Source organism: Rattus norvegicus, chromosome 13, assembly GCF_021556685.1.
Source record: "Rattus norvegicus strain SHRSP/BbbUtx chromosome 13, alternate assembly SHRSP_T2T, whole genome shotgun sequence".
Lineage (NCBI taxonomy): Eukaryota > Metazoa > Chordata > Mammalia > Rodentia > Muridae > Rattus > Rattus norvegicus.
The window spans coordinates 83,323,841-83,329,185 of NC_141546.1; the positions used below are offsets into that span (position 1 = coordinate 83,323,841).

General features: G+C 42.7%; 1 pseudogene; it reads right to left on the reverse strand.

The window, feature by feature from the left end:
- Window positions 1-1,282: 1,282 nt before the first annotated feature.
- On the reverse strand, window positions 1,283-2,086 carry Rpl7a-ps2 (ribosomal protein L7a, pseudogene 2; annotated as a pseudogene).
- Window positions 2,087-5,345: the final 3,259 nt, after the last annotated feature.

Sequence of the window (5,345 nt, forward strand, 5' to 3'; positions counted from 1 at the left end):
AGAAAAGGCTGTGCCAAGCATCCTAGATTCCAAACGGGGTCACGGCAAAACATCACTGTAGTAAATTGAAAAGGGGTTGTGGTGATTTGAAAACAAGATTTGCTTCACAACGCACTGAGTTTAGATTCGTAAGTACACTTGCCTGCCCCCCTCATTTATTGGGTATTTTCTGTTTCTTGTGCCAAAAGATTCCCGTACTGAGACAAACGTATAGCGTTTGTTTTTGTTTGTTCACTGCTGTGTCCCACTGCTAAGAAGAACGCTAACACTTTGGGCTTCGTTCAGCCATTTTTACAATTCTTTGGGGCAGAGCACTTCCGACTTACCATATAGATGACATCTTTTCATAGAGTCCAGCCTCGTTGGCCAGCAAGAAAAACGAAGGCAGAGATGGGAAAGTTGCGGAGCGGACTACTTAGCCATGAGTCAGGTGACTTGACTGTTCCAGGGCACTCTTCTTATCTCTTGAATAAGGCTTCCATCACTTACTGACAAGGTCATGGTGAGGGTGACGCGCGTGGTATACATTTGCTTCCTAATGCATTGTTTCTGCCGCCTGTCCCTTCTTTTCTTTGCTCTTGCAGAAAGAATAATGCCTTGTTAGGCCTTGCCGAGGCTTTGCTGGTAGATGAAGCCATTGAACTTTTGAATTCCAAAGGGTGACTGATTTGCGGCAGGAACAGTGTTTTCTCTGGGAGTTCTCTGGCCTCCGAGGTGATGGATGGGCACCTCTCAGGCATAGTTCCATGATCAATAAGCCATAAAGTCTCAAATTATTTTGTTAGATCCATTGATCAAATCCATCGAATTTGTCCCAACTCCTTTATTGTGAAGGCTTGGACTGGCGAGGTTCAGCTTCTCTCCCCTTGCTACATTCTTTCTTCCACTTGGGTTTAGGGTAGGAAAGACCGGAAGTGGAGAATGAACATCTCTCTGGACACACCTTGAGGGAAAGATGCAGATTTTAGTTGTTTGTTTCAGAATGATCTCATGTGAAGTTCCTATTTGGTTTTTTCTTAGATTCCCCAATCCATTGTTTTGGGAATGCCTTTGTCGTTCCTACTCACACCGATGTATTCATTTGCTCATCCATGCATACATTCCTCACTCAGGAGCTGTTAATATCCATCATGGTCTGTGGGAGGGTTTTGTATTGTAAGAACTTTGTAAGTCAAAACTAGAAAAATATACTTTTTTTTTTAGCTGCAGTACACATGGTGTTCATTAACTTTTTTAGAGAACTTTTGTAATTATATTTATGTACAGAAAACCTAGTGTACATTTAGTCCAGTTTAGTGGCGAGTTCTTTAGCCTTTGCCTTTTTCTGCTTGGCAATGCGAGCCACAGACTTAGGACCCAGGACGTTGCCTCCTAGTGGTGGTGGATCTCCTCATATCTGTTATTATAATTGGTCCTAATAGCTCCCACCAGCTTAGCCAGAGCACCCTTGTCTTCTGAGTTAACCTGGGTGAAGGCAACAGTGGTGCATGTCTTCCTGTGGATCAGGCGCCCCAGCCTGGCCTTTCCCTTGATGATGCAGTAGGGCACCCCCATCTTTCAACACAGGGCAGGCAGGAAAATTACCAGCTCAATGGGGTCTACATCATGGGCAATCACCACCAGCTGAGTTGGTGACTGTATTGACCCCTGCTCGGAGGACAGGTGGTCTCTTAGTTGGGATGTCCCCTTTGTCAGCAGCTTTCTTCTCAGCGTGGGGCAGCAGTCTTTGCTTCTTCTCCGGCTTTGTCTCTGGTCTGTACTTGTGGTCGAGCTTAAGCAGCTGAGTCCCTGTTTGCCTGTCCAGGACCTGGGGGAACTGGTGAATGGCAGGAGGTACCTTGAGCTGCTTATAGAGGATGACTCTTTGCCGGGGCAGCCTGATGTAGCAGGGCCATTTGACGATGCGTGTTAGATCTCTTTTAGACTGAATGTCCTGCCCAATACCAAACTTGGGCATTTTCTCAAAGAAAGGATTGACTACCTTTGTGACCTCCTGTTTCTTGACGACAGTGAGGGCTAGGGCCACCTTCTTTCCCTTGGCCTTCTTTCCTTTGGGCATCTTGCTCGGCTGGAGGAGAGAGAAAACGATGTCTATTAACTTTTGTTGTTAGCATAAGTGGACCAAATAGTTTTTAGAGTAACTTGACAAACAAAATGTTTATTTACTCATTTAAAAAGGCACTTATTGAATACTTTCTAATAATAATAATCATGTCTAACTTTCGGGGTTGTCGTGGAAAAAAATTGAAGTCTTTAGCATGATTTCTGATATGACATAAATGTTTAGTATTTTTCTACTTTCAAAAATGTATTTATTTAAGCATGTATGTGTCTTTGTGTGTGGACATGCTTGTGTGAGTACATCGTGTGTACATGGGAGAAGGCCAGTGGAGGGCATTGAGTGTCTTCCTCTCCTGCTCTTGCCTTACTCCCTTGAGACAGGGTCTCTCACTGCATCTGGAGGTTGGTTACCTTTTCGAGGCCAGGCAGGGGAGCAGCAGACCCCCAGAGGTTCTCTTTTCTCTACCTCCATTTCCTGACAACCATCACTGGGATTGTAGGTACGTGAATGTACAGGAATTACAAACTTTATATTTATTAATTTTTATTTTATGTGTATGGGTGTTTTGCCTCCATATATATCTGTGCACTGTGTAGATGCAGTGTCTGCTGAAGCCAGAAGAGGGCATTAGATCACCTGGACCTGGAGTTCCAAATGGGTATAAGCCATTGTGTGGGTGCTGGGATCAAGTACAGGTTCTGTCCCAGTGCTCTTACCTGCTGAGCCACCTCTCCAGCTCCTGGCACACAGACTTTTATGTGAGCTCTGAGAAGTCAAACTCATTTCACCATTTTTGTTCAGCAAAAGCTCTTTTATACTGCACCATCTTCTCAGCCCCAATAAAACAGTCATTGTCATTTAATGTTGTTTCCTGATATGTTTGCACCAAGACCAGGGCATGACGTTCCACATTTAGGAAGATTTCAGGAAATCTTCTTGCTGGAAATCTCTGAGCCCTGTCAGAAATACAATTACTTAGTTGAGTATAGTTCTCAGCATCTTTCTGGATTCTTCTTTTTCTTCCTGCCCCCTAAACATACACACAGTTGCTTGAGTCAATGAGAATACAGCCATTAAGGAATTACCCAGCACTCAGGGACTCCAGAAGAGAAAGGTGTAATCAAGTCTTCTGAGGAAAACGTATCCGTCCTTGGAAATACTTGGCTCTTTATATTAGGCAAGTCACCTCAGCTAAGTCAGTATTTCTTTTTCCAATGAGGGCTTTATTTGCACTCTGTAGCCACGGACCCAACAGTTAGCAATTCATTTATTTGTGCTTATAGTTTCCTGAGGATTTTTAACTAAGAACTTGAAGTTGAATGTATTTTGAAGGTTTTAAAAATGGAGAAATGTGAAATTTGCTTAATTCTTTCTTCCCTTTTTCTTGTTCAACTGATAAGGGATTTTTGGATAATCCGTATCTGCACAGTTGAATTTTCTCTTTTTAAAGATTACTTTTTTTTTCATTTAGCTGAAAACTTTAGTCTATACATTCTTTATCTCATAATTCTTTCACGATGTTTCCAGTAAACACACAATTTAGATTATGCTTTTTTTCATCTCGCTGAAATACAGTCCACATACTCTTTCTCTGTAATTCTCTCAGGATGCTTCCATTCCAAAGAAAAGAATTCCCAAGGATTTCCATATCGTCCTGTGATCAAAACCACTGCTGCCTTGCTCCCCTCCAGCGCGTACTCGTCTGTTCATCCATGTTACTGAGGCTGGAGCACTGGTTCATCGATTCCTTGTGAGATGAGTGCACAGCCAGCTGAGTGAATGGTGGCGGCTGCTCTGTTTGCTATGAAGAAACCACCCAAGGACATTGGCAACGGATGATGCCAAGACGAGGTACGTGTTGTTTCTTTTATTTTGTCAAAGCAGGGTCAGGTTTAAAAAAATTCTTTTTAGGTTAGCACACAAAATAAGGATTTTCTCATGACTTTTTAAATACATATGTGTTATTACGCTTTGCTTCATGCTATTTTGCTTCATGCTCTCCTTTCTCTATGGTGTCCCTTCCCTAGTTACTCCATTTTTTTGTTTTTTTTTAATTAATTTATTTATTTTTTTTACTGTACCACCCTCTCTAGTTTTATCTCCTTAAGATCTCATCTTCTCTTTTCATGCCCTCCTTCTCCTCCCCCTCCTCCTCCCCCTCCTCCCCTTCCTCCTCCTCCCCTTCCTCCTCCTCCTCCCCCTCCTCCTCCTCCCCCTCCTCCTCCTCCCCCTCCTCCTCCTCCCCCTCCTCCTCCTCCCCCTCCTCCTCCTCCTCCCCCTCCCCCTCCTCCCCCTCCTCCTCCTCCTCCCCCTCCCCCTCCTCCTCCTCCTCTTCATTTGAGAACAAACCCAGGGCTCCGTGCACACCATTCTAGACCTTCTCCATCATGCATTAAAACGAAATTACAGGTAAGTAAGCTGAAAGTATCTAATATAGATGTGTCTAACAGAATCAGGGTTTAACATATTCATAAACACTGGGCAACTGGCACCAAATAAAATGGATTACGAAAGTTCGAGTTGTCTAGTTTTCATTGCACAAAAATAGTAACTCTAGCTGGAAAATTATGAAGTTTCGCTAATGAAAGCAGACTAAATATAAATAAAATACTTACTATTATTTTAGTTAGCACATAAAATGTGTTTTAATATGACATTTTCATAAATAAAAATTATAAAATGGAACAAAATAAACACCAGAGCTGCATGAAATTTACATTCAGCGAATTCTATTAGCATTCTCACCACAACTAATTAAAACACAAATTGTGTCTATAAATGGCTATTTATGGAGAGTTTATTTGGTCTAACAAACCCCTGCCCCACTGCTGAATGTCTGCATTTTATGTAGTTCAATGTAGATAAGGATGCCAACGTTCTAGAGACGTTTACGCTTTACACTAAAACATTTCAATGTTTCAGGAATTGCATGAAGGCTTATGCTCTGGGAAATTTATGGACTCAAGAAAGGGTTGGAGGGTGTGAACTCCTGACAAGCGCACAGAGGGTAACTGAGGGAATAAGGCGCCGAGGAAAAGCACCATCAAGGGGTCAGAAATTGCCGACCTATTGTTAAATGAGGCATGGGACTCGACTGCTGCCAAAGTTTTAAGTTAATTGCTGGCATTCACTTTGTGTACTTGATCACACATGAGAGGGAGAAATTCCTCTCGCCCTTCATAAACTGTCAACAAGCCAAATGAAATATGTGTTGAGAGTCGCCGGGAACCTTTTTCATGGTTCAGGAGGAACTCGATGCCATGATTTAGGCACCTGGAAAACA